Source organism: Anomaloglossus baeobatrachus, unplaced genomic scaffold, assembly GCF_048569485.1.
Source record: "Anomaloglossus baeobatrachus isolate aAnoBae1 unplaced genomic scaffold, aAnoBae1.hap1 Scaffold_2481, whole genome shotgun sequence".
Classification (NCBI taxonomy): domain Eukaryota; kingdom Metazoa; phylum Chordata; class Amphibia; order Anura; family Aromobatidae; genus Anomaloglossus; species Anomaloglossus baeobatrachus.
Window position 1 is genome coordinate 119,702 of NW_027442081.1, and position 16,189 is coordinate 135,890.

Sequence of the window (16,189 nt, forward strand, 5' to 3'; positions counted from 1 at the left end):
GGTGCAATGTGCCCCAGGATTGACGACCCTGGAGTGAGTCTGAGCTTGCTGGCTTTGGACCCCGGCAAGCCTTGGGCTCTGTAGCACACCGTACCTTGCCCTTTCATACTTTCTGAGCATATTGCTCTATCCCGGCCTTCTGGCTAGGAAGGGAAATTTTTATAATCATGGTCGGAGGTCCGTTCAGCTTTGGGCTGAGAAACCAACACCCGGTTGGAGGTCCGGGTCAGCTTCGGCTGAGAAACCAACACCCGGTTGGAGGTCCGGGTCAGCTTCGGCTGAGAAACCAACACCCGGTTGGAGGTCCGGGTCAGCTTCGGCTGAGAAACCAACACCCGGTTGGAGGTCCGGTTAGCCTTGGGCTGAGAAACCAACACCGGTTGACGGTCCGGGCAGTTTCGGCTGCGAAACCAACAACTAGTAGCTCTCTACTCCACTTGGGTAAGATGCCTGGGTGGACGCTGGGAGCAACGACAAGGCTCAACCAGGCTTCGGCTTGGGGGAGCACCGAAGATCCCTGACCCTTGCTGTGGCCTTCTGGCTCGGAGGGACGGGGTTGATTTTTGGGGACCCTCTCCTCACGGAGGGGTCCACACGAATCCTAGCCTTTGCACTGTTTTTGGTGTGACTTCGGTCATGCATTTTTTGCGGTGCTTTGGAAAGCTTCATTAAATCAAAAAATCTGTTCTTATCAGTTTAATATCTGATACGTCCCCTATCTGGGGACCATATATTAAATGGATTTTTAGAACAGGGAGATGGAAAAAGAGCTTGCTCTGTCCACTCCACGCATTGACCTGGTATTGCAGTACCTCCAGGAACGGTGCACCCCTTCTTAACCCAGTTTCCAAAAGCAGAACTCAATTCACCTGATTCATATTAGCCCGATTTAATGAATTGGAAGAAAGCATACGTCTTCATATGCACCTCAATTTGGCCCATTCACTTTTCACACTTCCTCCTTTTGTTTTTTATCTTTCACACTTTTGACTTTCTTTATTCATCCAAATAGCAAACTCATCACCACTCAACCTGACCAACTCGGCTATGTCCCCGTGCTGCAGTTCTCTGTCTTATCTAGATCATTTGCAATTGAATGGAATAGATCCCTTTTGGACAAAGTGGATTCACCTGCTGCTGCAGTGACCACAGGTGTGATAAGATCTAGAATTGGCATCTGGTGCGATCTCTCCGCTTCCACTCCAAAGAAAGTTACCTGTTTATTCCTATCATGCATTGGTTTTTGGGGTTTTCTTTGAGTAATGATGATCTCTTTAGTAGTCTGTTGGCGCCCTCTCCTGGAGGAATAGTTTGCTTGCTCTTGGACATTCTAAAAGAGAGGTCATGATAGACATTGAGCTTCTGAGCTCAATTGGGGACAGTCATGGGTGATGAATGTTTGCAACCTACTGCGAAGCCTCATACCGCAATATAAGGAACGTCAAATACTAAGAAAGGGCGGCCTATGAAAGAATTACTACTTTCAATAAGTACACTTAAACGGCTAATTGGGAATAGAAAAACTGTAAAAAGCCCTCTGAGAAAGCCCCCCTCTAACCTTTGATAGTAAGCTTTTCTGTAGTCTGCCTGTTGATGTATTTTCCGTTTGAACTGTGCACAACATGAAGAGACGGAACACTGGCGGCTTGTCACAATGCCCCCCGATGACATCACAATAGCGCTGCTGCCTAGAAAACAAGCTGCGCAGAAGAAGTTGTTCTTTGGGTGGGAGGGTGGGCTAGTGGAAGGAGGGGGCAATCTCTTTTTTTCCCGGGTGGTAGGGGGATGACAGGAGAAGGGAAGCGGGTGGTGAGAAAGGTACAGAGGGCAGGGTTTGGGGGCTGGGAAGGAAAGGGAAAAGATTAGGGTTTGGGGATGATGAAAGGGCTTTCTACGGGTAAGGATGGCAAAGGGTGGCAGTGACGGAAAGTCAGGCAACCTGTCCTGTCCGTCTTTTTGTATCGTGAATTGGAAAGACTGCAAGGGGGAGGGGAGTTGCTTGCGCCCTAAAGGAGGAGTTATTCAGATTCATTGCAGTGGGCGGCGGCTGCAAAACGCACCATTCTTCTTGTTTTTGCTCTGCAAAGCAGCCTTTTCAAGGGTTGGCTTGGGTGACAAAATGTCTTGTGTAGGCGTGGGTTTGTCTCCCTCTCGCTCTCTCTCCCTAAGATGTGTCCGGCATAGGCCAGGGTGCCACTCGAGGCCCAAACCAATTCTGGTTATCGCTTCTCGGCCTTTTGGCTAAGATCAAGTGTAGTATCTGTTCTTATCAGTTTAATATCTGATACGTCCCCTATCTGGGGACCATATATTAAATGGATTTTTAGAACAGGGAGATGGAAAAAGAGCTTGCTCTGTCCACTCCACGCATTGACCTGGTATTGCAGTACCTCCAGGAACGGTGCACCCCTTCTTAACCCAGTTTCCAAAAGCAGAACTCAATTCACCTGATTCATATTAGCCCGATTTAATGAATTGGAAGAAAGCATACGTCTTCATATGCACCTCAATTTGGCCCATTCACTTTTCACACTTCCTCCTTTTGTTTTTTATCTTTCACACTTTTGACTTTCTTTATTCATCCAAATAGCAAACTCATCACCACTCAACCTGACCAACTCGGCTATGTCCCCGTGCTGCAGTTCTCTGTCTTATCTAGATCATTTGCAATTGAATGGAATAGATCCCTTTTGGACAAAGTGGATTCACCTGCTGCTGCAGTGACCACAGGTGTGATAAGATCTAGAATTGGCATCTGGTGCGATCTCTCCGCTTCCACTCCAAAGAAAGTTACCTGTTTATTCCTATCATGCATTGGTTTTTGGGGTTTTCTTTGAGTAATGATGATCTCTTTAGTAGTCTGTTGGCGCCCTCTCCTGGAGGAATAGTTTGCTTGCTCTTGGACATTCTAAAAGAGAGGTCATGATAGACATTGAGCTTCTGAGCTCAATTGGGGACAGTCATGGGTGATGAATGTTTGCAACCTACTGCGAAGCCTCATACCGCAATATAAGGAACGTCAAATACTAAGAAAGGGCGGCCTATGAAAGAATTACTACTTTCAATAAGTACACTTAAACGGCTAATTGGGAATAGAAAAACTGTAAAAAGCCCTCTGAGAAAGCCCCCCTCTAACCTTTGATAGTAAGCTTTTCTGTAGTCTGCCTGTTGATGTATTTTCCGTTTGAACTGTGCACAACATGAAGAGACGGAACACTGGCGGCTTGTCACAATGCCCCCCGATGACATCACAATAGCGCTGCTGCCTAGAAAACAAGCTGCGCAGAAGAAGTTGTTCTTTGGGTGGGAGGGTGGGCTAGTGGAAGGAGGGGGCAATCTCTTTTTTTCCCGGGTGGTAGGGGGATGACAGGAGAAGGGAAGCGGGTGGTGAGAAAGGTACAGAGGGCAGGGTTTGGGGGCTGGGAAGGAAAGGGAAAAGATTAGGGTTTGGGGATGATGAAAGGGCTTTCTACGGGTAAGGATGGCAAAGGGTGGCAGTGACGGAAAGTCAGGCAACCTGTCCTGTCCGTCTTTTTGTATCGTGAATTGGAAAGACTGCAAGGGGGAGGGGAGTTGCTTGCGCCCTAAAGGAGGAGTTATTCAGATTCATTGCAGTGGGCGGCGGCTGCAAAACGCACCATTCTTCTTGTTTTTGCTCTGCAAAGCAGCCTTTTCAAGGGTTGGCTTGGGTGACAAAATGTCTTGTGTAGGCGTGGGTTTGTCTCCCTCTCGCTCTCTCTCCCTAAGATGTGTCCGGCATAGGCCAGGGTGCCACTCGAGGCCCAAACCAATTCTGGTTATCGCTTCTCGGCCTTTTGGCTAAGATCAAGTGTAGTATCTGTTCTTATCAGTTTAATATCTGATACGTCCCCTATCTGGGGACCATATATTAAATGGATTTTTAGAACAGGGAGAAGGAAAAAGAGCTTGCTCTGTCCACTCCACGCATTGACCTGGTATTGCAGTACCTCCAGGAACGGTGCACCCCTTCTTAACCCAGTTTCCAAAAGCAGAACTCAATTCACCTGATTCATATTAGCCCGATTTAATGAATTGGAAGAAAGCATACGTCTTCATATGCACCTCAATTTGGCCCATTCACTTTTCACACTTCCTCCTTTTGTTTTTTATCTTTCACACTTTTGACTTTCTTTATTCATCCAAATAGCAAACTCATCACCACTCAACCTGACCAACTCGGCTATGTCCCCGTGCTGCAGTTCTCTGTCTTATCTAGATCATTTGCAATTGAATGGAATAGATCCCTTTTGGACAAAGTGGATTCACCTGCTGCTGCAGTGACCACAGGTGTGATAAGATCTAGAATTGGCATCTGGTGCGATCTCTCCGCTTCCACTCCAAAGAAAGTTACCTGTTTATTCCTATCATGCATTGGTTTTTGGGGTTTTCTTTGAGTAATGATGATCTCTTTAGTAGTCTGTTGGCGCCCTCTCCTGGAGGAATAGTTTGCTTGCTCTTGGACATTCTAAAAGAGAGGTCATGATAGACATTGAGCTTCTGAGCTCAATTGGGGACAGTCATGGGTGATGAATGTTTGCAACCTACTGCGAAGCCTCATACCGCAATATAAGGAACGTCAAATACTAAGAAAGGGCGGCCTATGAAAGAATTACTACTTTCAATAAGTACACTTAAACGGCTAATTGGGAATAGAAAAACTGTAAAAAGCCCTCTGAGAAAGCCCCCCTCTAACCTTTGATAGTAAGCTTTTCTGTAGTCTGCCTGTTGATGTATTTTCCGTTTGAACTGTGCACAACATGAAGAGACGGAACACTGGCGGCTTGTCACAATGCCCCCCGATGACATCACAGTAGCGCTGCTGCCTAGAAAACAAGCTGCGCAGAAGAAGTTGTTCTTTGGGTGGGAGGGTGGGCTAGTGGAAGGAGGGGGCAATCTCTTTTTTTCCCGGGTGGTAGGGGGATGACAGGAGAAGGGAAGCGGGTGGTGAGAAAGGTACAGAGGGCAGGGTTTGGGGGCTGGGAAGGAAAGGGAAAAGATTAGGGTTTGGGGATGATGAAAGGGCTTTCTACGGGTAAGGATGGCAAAGGGTGGCAGTGACGGAAAGTCAGGCAACCTGTCCTGTCCGTCTTTTTGTATCGTGAATTGGAAAGACTGCAAGGGGGAGGGGAGTTGCTTGCGCCCTAAAGGAGGAGTTATTCAGATTCATTGCAGTGGGCGGCGGCTGCAAAACGCACCATTCTTCTTGTTTTTGCTCTGCAAAGCAGCCTTTTCAAGGGTTGGCTTGGGTGACAAAATGTCTTGTGTAGGCGTGGGTTTGTCTCCCTCTCGCTCTCTCTCCCTAAGATGTGTCCGGCATAGGCCAGGGTGCCACTCGAGGCCCAAACCAATTCTGGTTATCGCTTCTCGGCCTTTTGGCTAAGATCAAGTGTAGTATCTGTTCTTATCAGTTTAATATCTGATACGTCCCCTATCTGGGGACCATATATTAAATGGATTTTTAGAACAGGGAGATGGAAAAAGAGCTTGCTCTGTCCACTCCACGCATTGACCTGGTATTGCAGTACCTCCAGGAACGGTGCACCCCTTCTTAACCCAGTTTCCAAAAGCAGAACTCAATTCACCTGATTCATATTAGCCCGATTTAATGAATTGGAAGAAAGCATACGTCTTCATATGCACCTCAATTTGGCCCATTCACTTTTCACACTTCCTCCTTTTGTTTTTTATCTTTCACACTTTTGACTTTCTTTATTCATCCAAATAGCAAACTCATCACCACTCAACCTGACCAACTCGGCTATGTCCCCGTGCTGCAGTTCTCTGTCTTATCTAGATCATTTGCAATTGAATGGAATAGATCCCTTTTGGACAAAGTGGATTCACCTGCTGCTGCAGTGACCACAGGTGTGATAAGATCTAGAATTGGCATCTGGTGCGATCTCTCCGCTTCCACTCCAAAGAAAGTTACCTGTTTATTCCTATCATGCATTGGTTTTTGGGGTTTTCTTTGAGTAATGATGATCTCTTTAGTAGTCTGTTGGCGCCCTCTCCTGGAGGAATAGTTTGCTTGCTCTTGGACATTCTAAAAGAGAGGTCATGATAGACATTGAGCTTCTGAGCTCAATTGGGGACAGTCATGGGTGATGAATGTTTGCAACCTACTGCGAAGCCTCATACCGCAATATAAGGAACGTCAAATACTAAGAAAGGGCGGCCTATGAAAGAATTACTACTTTCAATAAGTACACTTAAACGGCTAATTGGGAATAGAAAAACTGTAAAAAGCCCTCTGAGAAAGCCCCCCTCTAACCTTTGATAGTAAGCTTTTCTGTAGTCTGCCTGTTGATGTATTTTCCGTTTGAACTGTGCACAACATGAAGAGACGGAACACTGGCGGCTTGTCACAATGCCCCCCGATGACATCACAATAGCGCTGCTGCCTAGAAAACAAGCTGCGCAGAAGAAGTTGTTCTTTGGGTGGGAGGGTGGGCTAGTGGAAGGAGGGGGCAATCTCTTTTTTTCCCGGGTGGTAGGGGGATGACAGGAGAAGGGAAGCGGGTGGTGAGAAAGGTACAGAGGGCAGGGTTTGGGGGCTGGGAAGGAAAGGGAAAAGATTAGGGTTTGGGGATGATGAAAGGGCTTTCTACGGGTAAGGATGGCAAAGGGTGGCAGTGACGGAAAGTCAGGCAACCTGTCCTGTCCGTCTTTTTGTATCGTGAATTGGAAAGACTGCAAGGGGGAGGGGAGTTGCTTGCGCCCTAAAGGAGGAGTTATTCAGATTCATTGCAGTGGGCGGCGGCTGCAAAACGCACCATTCTTCTTGTTTTTGCTCTGCAAAGCAGCCTTTTCAAGGGTTGGCTTGGGTGACAAAATGTCTTGTGTAGGCGTGGGTTTGTCTCCCTCTCGCTCTCTCTCCCTAAGATGTGTCCGGCATAGGCCAGGGTGCCACTCGAGGCCCAAACCAATTCTGGTTATCGCTTCTCGGCCTTTTGGCTAAGATCAAGTGTAGTATCTGTTCTTATCAGTTTAATATCTGATACGTCCCCTATCTGGGGACCATATATTAAATGGATTTTTAGAACAGGGAGATGGAAAAAGAGCTTGCTCTGTCCACTCCACGCATTGACCTGGTATTGCAGTACCTCCAGGAACGGTGCACCCCTTCTTAACCCAGTTTCCAAAAGCAGAACTCAATTCACCTGATTCATATTAGCCCGATTTAATGAATTGGAAGAAAGCATACGTCTTCATATGCACCTCAATTTGGCCCATTCACTTTTCACACTTCCTCCTTTTGTTTTTTATCTTTCACACTTTTGACTTTCTTTATTCATCCAAATAGCAAACTCATCACCACTCAACCTGACCAACTCGGCTATGTCCCCGTGCTGCAGTTCTCTGTCTTATCTAGATCATTTGCAATTGAATGGAATAGATCCCTTTTGGACAAAGTGGATTCACCTGCTGCTGCAGTGACCACAGGTGTGATAAGATCTAGAATTGGCATCTGGTGCGATCTCTCCGCTTCCACTCCAAAGAAAGTTACCTGTTTATTCCTATCATGCATTGGTTTTTGGGGTTTTCTTTGAGTAATGATGATCTCTTTAGTAGTCTGTTGGCGCCCTCTCCTGGAGGAATAGTTTGCTTGCTCTTGGACATTCTAAAAGAGAGGTCATGATAGACATTGAGCTTCTGAGCTCAATTGGGGACAGTCATGGGTGATGAATGTTTGCAACCTACTGCGAAGCCTCATACCGCAATATAAGGAACGTCAAATACTAAGAAAGGGCGGCCTATGAAAGAATTACTACTTTCAATAAGTACACTTAAACGGCTAATTGGGAATAGAAAAACTGTAAAAAGCCCTCTGAGAAAGCCCCCCTCTAACCTTTGATAGTAAGCTTTTCTGTAGTCTGCCTGTTGATGTATTTTCCGTTTGAACTGTGCACAACATGAAGAGACGGAACACTGGCGGCTTGTCACAATGCCCCCCGATGACATCACAATAGCGCTGCTGCCTAGAAAACAAGCTGCGCAGAAGAAGTTGTTCTTTGGGTGGGAGGGTGGGCTAGTGGAAGGAGGGGGCAATCTCTTTTTTTCCCGGGTGGTAGGGGGATGACAGGAGAAGGGAAGCGGGTGGTGAGAAAGGTACAGAGGGCAGGGTTTGGGGGCTGGGAAGGAAAGGGAAAAGATTAGGGTTTGGGGATGATGAAAGGGCTTTCTACGGGTAAGGATGGCAAAGGGTGGCAGTGACGGAAAGTCAGGCAACCTGTCCTGTCCGTCTTTTTGTATCGTGAATTGGAAAGACTGCAAGGGGGAGGGGAGTTGCTTGCGCCCTAAAGGAGGAGTTATTCAGATTCATTGCAGTGGGCGGCGGCTGCAAAACGCACCATTCTTCTTGTTTTTGCTCTGCAAAGCAGCCTTTTCAAGGGTTGGCTTGGGTGACAAAATGTCTTGTGTAGGCGTGGGTTTGTCTCCCTCTCGCTCTCTCTCCCTAAGATGTGTCCGGCATAGGCCAGGGTGCCACTCGAGGCCCAAACCAATTCTGGTTATCGCTTCTCGGCCTTTTGGCTAAGATCAAGTGTAGTATCTGTTCTTATCAGTTTAATATCTGATACGTCCCCTATCTGGGGACCATATATTAAATGGATTTTTAGAACAGGGAGATGGAAAAAGAGCTTGCTCTGTCCACTCCACGCATTGACCTGGTATTGCAGTACCTCCAGGAACGGTGCACCCCTTCTTAACCCAGTTTCCAAAAGCAGAACTCAATTCACCTGATTCATATTAGCCCGATTTAATGAATTGGAAGAAAGCATACGTCTTCATATGCACCTCAATTTGGCCCATTCACTTTTCACACTTCCTCCTTTTGTTTTTTATCTTTCACACTTTTGACTTTCTTTATTCATCCAAATAGCAAACTCATCACCACTCAACCTGACCAACTCGGCTATGTCCCCGTGCTGCAGTTCTCTGTCTTATCTAGATCATTTGCAATTGAATGGAATAGATCCCTTTTGGACAAAGTGGATTCACCTGCTGCTGCAGTGACCACAGGTGTGATAAGATCTAGAATTGGCATCTGGTGCGATCTCTCCGCTTCCACTCCAAAGAAAGTTACCTGTTTATTCCTATCATGCATTGGTTTTTGGGGTTTTCTTTGAGTAATGATGATCTCTTTAGTAGTCTGTTGGCGCCCTCTCCTGGAGGAATAGTTTGCTTGCTCTTGGACATTCTAAAAGAGAGGTCATGATAGACATTGAGCTTCTGAGCTCAATTGGGGACAGTCATGGGTGATGAATGTTTGCAACCTACTGCGAAGCCTCATACCGCAATATAAGGAACGTCAAATACTAAGAAAGGGCGGCCTATGAAAGAATTACTACTTTCAATAAGTACACTTAAACGGCTAATTGGGAATAGAAAAACTGTAAAAAGCCCTCTGAGAAAGCCCCCCTCTAACCTTTGATAGTAAGCTTTTCTGTAGTCTGCCTGTTGATGTATTTTCCGTTTGAACTGTGCACAACATGAAGAGACGGAACACTGGCGGCTTGTCACAATGCCCCCCGATGACATCACAATAGCGCTGCTGCCTAGAAAACAAGCTGCGCAGAAGAAGTTGTTCTTTGGGTGGGAGGGTGGGCTAGTGGAAGGAGGGGGCAATCTCTTTTTTTCCCGGGTGGTAGGGGGATGACAGGAGAAGGGAAGCGGGTGGTGAGAAAGGTACAGAGGGCAGGGTTTGGGGGCTGGGAAGGAAAGGGAAAAGATTAGGGTTTGGGGATGATGAAAGGGCTTTCTACGGGTAAGGATGGCAAAGGGTGGCAGTGACGGAAAGTCAGGCAACCTGTCCTGTCCGTCTTTTTGTATCGTGAATTGGAAAGACTGCAAGGGGGAGGGGAGTTGCTTGCGCCCTAAAGGAGGAGTTATTCAGATTCATTGCAGTGGGCGGCGGCTGCAAAACGCACCATTCTTCTTGTTTTTGCTCTGCAAAGCAGCCTTTTCAAGGGTTGGCTTGGGTGACAAAATGTCTTGTGTAGGCGTGGGTTTGTCTCCCTCTCGCTCTCTCTCCCTAAGATGTGTCCGGCATAGGCCAGGGTGCCACTCGAGGCCCAAACCAATTCTGGTTATCGCTTCTCGGCCTTTTGGCTAAGATCAAGTGTAGTATCTGTTCTTATCAGTTTAATATCTGATACGTCCCCTATCTGGGGACCATATATTAAATGGATTTTTAGAACAGGGAGATGGAAAAAGAGCTTGCTCTGTCCACTCCACGCATTGACCTGGTATTGCAGTACCTCCAGGAACGGTGCACCCCTTCTTAACCCAGTTTCCAAAAGCAGAACTCAATTCACCTGATTCATATTAGCCCGATTTAATGAATTGGAAGAAAGCATACGTCTTCATATGCACCTCAATTTGGCCCATTCACTTTTCACACTTCCTCCTTTTGTTTTTTATCTTTCACACTTTTGACTTTCTTTATTCATCCAAATAGCAAACTCATCACCACTCAACCTGACCAACTCGGCTATGTCCCCGTGCTGCAGTTCTCTGTCTTATCTAGATCATTTGCAATTGAATGGAATAGATCCCTTTTGGACAAAGTGGATTCACCTGCTGCTGCAGTGACCACAGGTGTGATAAGATCTAGAATTGGCATCTGGTGCGATCTCTCCGCTTCCACTCCAAAGAAAGTTACCTGTTTATTCCTATCATGCATTGGTTTTTGGGGTTTTCTTTGAGTAATGATGATCTCTTTAGTAGTCTGTTGGCGCCCTCTCCTGGAGGAATAGTTTGCTTGCTCTTGGACATTCTAAAAGAGAGGTCATGATAGACATTGAGCTTCTGAGCTCAATTGGGGACAGTCATGGGTGATGAATGTTTGCAACCTACTGCGAAGCCTCATACCGCAATATAAGGAACGTCAAATACTAAGAAAGGGCGGCCTATGAAAGAATTACTACTTTCAATAAGTACACTTAAACGGCTAATTGGGAATAGAAAAACTGTAAAAAGCCCTCTGAGAAAGCCCCCCTCTAACCTTTGATAGTAAGCTTTTCTGTAGTCTGCCTGTTGATGTATTTTCCGTTTGAACTGTGCACAACATGAAGAGACGGAACACTGGCGGCTTGTCACAATGCCCCCCGATGACATCACAATAGCGCTGCTGCCTAGAAAACAAGCTGCGCAGAAGAAGTTGTTCTTTGGGTGGGAGGGTGGGCTAGTGGAAGGAGGGGGCAATCTCTTTTTTTCCCGGGTGGTAGGGGGATGACAGGAGAAGGGAAGCGGGTGGTGAGAAAGGTACAGAGGGCAGGGTTTGGGGGCTGGGAAGGAAAGGGAAAAGATTAGGGTTTGGGGATGATGAAAGGGCTTTCTACGGGTAAGGATGGCAAAGGGTGGCAGTGACGGAAAGTCAGGCAACCTGTCCTGTCCGTCTTTTTGTATCGTGAATTGGAAAGACTGCAAGGGGGAGGGGAGTTGCTTGCGCCCTAAAGGAGGAGTTATTCAGATTCATTGCAGTGGGCGGCGGCTGCAAAACGCACCATTCTTCTTGTTTTTGCTCTGCAAAGCAGCCTTTTCAAGGGTTGGCTTGGGTGACAAAATGTCTTGTGTAGGCGTGGGTTTGTCTCCCTCTCGCTCTCTCTCCCTAAGATGTGTCCGGCATAGGCCAGGGTGCCACTCGAGGCCCAAACCAATTCTGGTTATCGCTTCTCGGCCTTTTGGCTAAGATCAAGTGTAGTATCTGTTCTTATCAGTTTAATATCTGATACGTCCCCTATCTGGGGACCATATATTAAATGGATTTTTAGAACAGGGAGATGGAAAAAGAGCTTGCTCTGTCCACTCCACGCATTGACCTGGTATTGCAGTACCTCCAGGAACGGTGCACCCCTTCTTAACCCAGTTTCCAAAAGCAGAACTCAATTCACCTGATTCATATTAGCCCGATTTAATGAATTGGAAGAAAGCATACGTCTTCATATGCACCTCAATTTGGCCCATTCACTTTTCACACTTCCTCCTTTTGTTTTTTATCTTTCACACTTTTGACTTTCTTTATTCATCCAAATAGCAAACTCATCACCACTCAACCTGACCAACTCGGCTATGTCCCCGTGCTGCAGTTCTCTGTCTTATCTAGATCATTTGCAATTGAATGGAATAGATCCCTTTTGGACAAAGTGGATTCACCTGCTGCTGCAGTGACCACAGGTGTGATAAGATCTAGAATTGGCATCTGGTGCGATCTCTCCGCTTCCACTCCAAAGAAAGTTACCTGTTTATTCCTATCATGCATTGGTTTTTGGGGTTTTCTTTGAGTAATGATGATCTCTTTAGTAGTCTGTTGGCGCCCTCTCCTGGAGGAATAGTTTGCTTGCTCTTGGACATTCTAAAAGAGAGGTCATGATAGACATTGAGCTTCTGAGCTCAATTGGGGACAGTCATGGGTGATGAATGTTTGCAACCTACTGCGAAGCCTCATACCGCAATATAAGGAACGTCAAATACTAAGAAAGGGCGGCCTATGAAAGAATTACTACTTTCAATAAGTACACTTAAACGGCTAATTGGGAATAGAAAAACTGTAAAAAGCCCTCTGAGAAAGCCCCCCTCTAACCTTTGATAGTAAGCTTTTCTGTAGTCTGCCTGTTGATGTATTTTCCGTTTGAACTGTGCACAACATGAAGAGACGGAACACTGGCGGCTTGTCACAATGCCCCCCGATGACATCACAATAGCGCTGCTGCCTAGAAAACAAGCTGCGCAGAAGAAGTTGTTCTTTGGGTGGGAGGGTGGGCTAGTGGAAGGAGGGGGCAATCTCTTTTTTTCCCGGGTGGTAGGGGGATGACAGGAGAAGGGAAGCGGGTGGTGAGAAAGGTACAGAGGGCAGGGTTTGGGGGCTGGGAAGGAAAGGGAAAAGATTAGGGTTTGGGGATGATGAAAGGGCTTTCTACGGGTAAGGATGGCAAAGGGTGGCAGTGACGGAAAGTCAGGCAACCTGTCCTGTCCGTCTTTTTGTATCGTGAATTGGAAAGACTGCAAGGGGGAGGGGAGTTGCTTGCGCCCTAAAGGAGGAGTTATTCAGATTCATTGCAGTGGGCGGCGGCTGCAAAACGCACCATTCTTCTTGTTTTTGCTCTGCAAAGCAGCCTTTTCAAGGGTTGGCTTGGGTGACAAAATGTCTTGTGTAGGCGTGGGTTTGTCTCCCTCTCGCTCTCTCTCCCTAAGATGTGTCCGGCATAGGCCAGGGTGCCACTCGAGGCCCAAACCAATTCTGGTTATCGCTTCTCGGCCTTTTGGCTAAGATCAAGTGTAGTATCTGTTCTTATCAGTTTAATATCTGATACGTCCCCTATCTGGGGACCATATATTAAATGGATTTTTAGAACAGGGAGATGGAAAAAGAGCTTGCTCTGTCCACTCCACGCATTGACCTGGTATTGCAGTACCTCCAGGAACGGTGCACCCCTTCTTAACCCAGTTTCCAAAAGCAGAACTCAATTCACCTGATTCATATTAGCCCGATTTAATGAATTGGAAGAAAGCATACGTCTTCATATGCACCTCAATTTGGCCCATTCACTTTTCACACTTCCTCCTTTTGTTTTTTATCTTTCACACTTTTGACTTTCTTTATTCATCCAAATAGCAAACTCATCACCACTCAACCTGACCAACTCGGCTATGTCCCCGTGCTGCAGTTCTCTGTCTTATCTAGATCATTTGCAATTGAATGGAATAGATCCCTTTTGGACAAAGTGGATTCACCTGCTGCTGCAGTGACCACAGGTGTGATAAGATCTAGAATTGGCATCTGGTGCGATCTCTCCGCTTCCACTCCAAAGAAAGTTACCTGTTTATTCCTATCATGCATTGGTTTTTGGGGTTTTCTTTGAGTAATGATGATCTCTTTAGTAGTCTGTTGGCGCCCTCTCCTGGAGGAATAGTTTGCTTGCTCTTGGACATTCTAAAAGAGAGGTCATGATAGACATTGAGCTTCTGAGCTCAATTGGGGACAGTCATGGGTGATGAATGTTTGCAACCTACTGCGAAGCCTCATACCGCAATATAAGGAACGTCAAATACTAAGAAAGGGCGGCCTATGAAAGAATTACTACTTTCAATAAGTACACTTAAACGGCTAATTGGGAATAGAAAAACTGTAAAAAGCCCTCTGAGAAAGCCCCCCTCTAACCTTTGATAGTAAGCTTTTCTGTAGTCTGCCTGTTGATGTATTTTCCGTTTGAACTGTGCACAACATGAAGAGACGGAACACTGGCGGCTTGTCACAATGCCCCCCGATGACATCACTATAGCGCTGCTGCCTAGAAAACAAGCTGCGCAGAAGAAGTTGTTCTTTGGGTGGGAGGGTGGGCTAGTGGAAGGAGGGGGCAATCTCTTTTTTTCCCGGGTGGTAGGGGGATGACAGGAGAAGGGAAGCGGGTGGTGAGAAAGGTACAGAGGGCAGGGTTTGGGGGCTGGGAAGGAAAGGGAAAAGATTAGGGTTTGGGGATGATGAAAGGGCTTTCTACGGGTAAGGATGGCAAAGGGTGGCAGTGACGGAAAGTCAGGCAACCTGTCCTGTCCGTCTTTTTGTATCGTGAATTGGAAAGACTGCAAGGGGGAGGGGAGTTGCTTGCGCCCTAAAGGAGGAGTTATTCAGATTCATTGCAGTGGGCGGCGGCTGCAAAACGCACCATTCTTCTTGTTTTTGCTCTGCAAAGCAGCCTTTTCAAGGGTTGGCTTGGGTGACAAAATGTCTTGTGTAGGCGTGGGTTTGTCTCCCTCTCGCTCTCTCTCCCTAAGATGTGTCCGGCATAGGCCAGGGTGCCACTCGAGGCCCAAACCAATTCTGGTTATCGCTTCTCGGCCTTTTGGCTAAGATCAAGTGTAGTGTTGTTCGAAAAGGTGGTTTAAGCTCCAGGCCACCTTAGTACAATGATACAATGCACACTGGAAGGTTGCGCTTGCTAGTACTCTGGGTGGATAGTATATTCATCTAGTGGAAAACATGGCCCTACCAGGATCGAGGCTATTAGACTGAGTAAGGATGGGGGGCTATGGTACAACGTGCCCCAGGACTGACGACCCTGGAGTGAGTCTGAGCTTGCTGGCTTGGGACCCCGGCAAGCCTTGGGCTCTGTAGCACACCGTACCTTGCCTTTTCATACTTTTTGAGCATATTACCCTATCCCGGCCTTCTGGCTAGGAAGGGAAATTTTTATAATCCCGGTTGGAGGTCTGGTCAGCTTTGGGCTGAGAAACTAACACCCGGTTGGGGGTCCGGGTCAGCTTCGGCTGAGAAACCAACACCCGGTTGGAGGTCTGGGTCAGCTTCGGCTGAGAAACCAACACCCGGTTGGAGGTCCGGTTAGCCTTGGGCTGAGAAACCAACACCGGTTGACGGTCCGGGCAGTTTCGGCTGCGAAACCAACAACTAGTAGCTCTCTACTCCACTTGGGTAAGATGCCTGGGTGGACGCTGGGAGCAACGACAAGGCTCAACCAGGCTTCGGCTTGGGGGAGCACCGAAGATCCCTGACCCTTGCTGTGGCCTTCTGGCTCGGAGGGACGGGGTTGATTTTTGGGGACCCTCTCCTCACGGTGGGGTCCACACGAATCCTAGCCTTTGCACTGTTTTTGGTGTGACTTCGGTCATGCATTTTTTGTGGTGCTTTGGAAAGCTTCATTAAATCAAAATCTGTTCTTATCAGTTTAATATCTGATACGTCCCCTATCTGGGGACCATATATTAAATGGATTTTTAGAACAGGGAGATGGAAAAAGAGCTTGCTCTGTCCACTCCACGCATTGACCTGGTATTGCAGTACCTCCAGGAACGGTGCACCCCTTCTTAACCCAGTTTCCAAAAGCAGAACTCAATTCACCTGATTCATATTAGCCCGATTTAATGAATTGGAAGAAAGCATACGTCTTCATATGCACCTCAATTTGGCCCATTCACTTTTCACACTTCCTCCTTTTGTTTTTTATCTTTCACACTTTTGACTTTCTTTATTCATCCAAATAGCAAACTCATCACCACTCAACCTGACCAACTCGGCTATGTCCCCGTGCTGCAGTTCTCTGTCTTATCTAGATCATTTGCAATTGAATGGAATAGATCCCTTTTGGACAAAGTGGATTCACCTGCTGCTGCAGTGACCACAGGTGTGATAAGATCTAGAATTGGCATCTGGTGC

At 46.9% G+C, this 16,189-nt stretch overlaps 10 non-coding genes across 10 annotated transcripts; all 10 read left to right on the top strand.

Annotated features, from left to right (window-relative positions):
• Positions 1-636: 636 nt before the first annotated feature.
• On the top strand, positions 637-834 carry LOC142262664 (U2 spliceosomal RNA). Its single transcript, XR_012729992.1, has one exon. It is a non-coding gene; the product is annotated as a U2 spliceosomal RNA (small nuclear RNA).
• A 1,387-nt stretch (positions 835-2,221) lies between these two features.
• On the top strand, positions 2,222-2,412 carry LOC142262585 (U2 spliceosomal RNA). The gene has a single exon (XR_012729920.1). It is a non-coding gene; the product is annotated as a U2 spliceosomal RNA (small nuclear RNA).
• A 1,387-nt stretch (positions 2,413-3,799) lies between these two features.
• On the top strand, positions 3,800-3,990 carry LOC142262654 (U2 spliceosomal RNA). Its single transcript, XR_012729983.1, has one exon. It is a non-coding gene; the product is annotated as a U2 spliceosomal RNA (small nuclear RNA).
• A 1,387-nt stretch (positions 3,991-5,377) lies between these two features.
• On the top strand, positions 5,378-5,568 carry LOC142262586 (U2 spliceosomal RNA). The gene has a single exon (XR_012729921.1). It is a non-coding gene; the product is annotated as a U2 spliceosomal RNA (small nuclear RNA).
• A 1,387-nt stretch (positions 5,569-6,955) lies between these two features.
• On the top strand, positions 6,956-7,146 carry LOC142262587 (U2 spliceosomal RNA). Its single transcript, XR_012729922.1, has one exon. It is a non-coding gene; the product is annotated as a U2 spliceosomal RNA (small nuclear RNA).
• A 1,387-nt stretch (positions 7,147-8,533) lies between these two features.
• On the top strand, positions 8,534-8,724 carry LOC142262588 (U2 spliceosomal RNA). The gene has a single exon (XR_012729923.1). It is a non-coding gene; the product is annotated as a U2 spliceosomal RNA (small nuclear RNA).
• A 1,387-nt stretch (positions 8,725-10,111) lies between these two features.
• Positions 10,112-10,302, top strand: LOC142262589 (U2 spliceosomal RNA). Its single transcript, XR_012729924.1, has one exon. It is a non-coding gene; the product is annotated as a U2 spliceosomal RNA (small nuclear RNA).
• Positions 10,303-11,689: 1,387 nt separating this feature from the next.
• Positions 11,690-11,880, top strand: LOC142262590 (U2 spliceosomal RNA). The gene has a single exon (XR_012729925.1). It is a non-coding gene; the product is annotated as a U2 spliceosomal RNA (small nuclear RNA).
• A 1,387-nt stretch (positions 11,881-13,267) lies between these two features.
• LOC142262591 (U2 spliceosomal RNA) lies at positions 13,268-13,458 on the top strand. The gene has a single exon (XR_012729926.1). It is a non-coding gene; the product is annotated as a U2 spliceosomal RNA (small nuclear RNA).
• Positions 13,459-15,643: 2,185 nt separating this feature from the next.
• Positions 15,644-15,839, top strand: LOC142262663 (U2 spliceosomal RNA). The gene has a single exon (XR_012729991.1). It is a non-coding gene; the product is annotated as a U2 spliceosomal RNA (small nuclear RNA).
• The last annotated feature ends 350 nt before the right edge of the window (positions 15,840-16,189 follow it).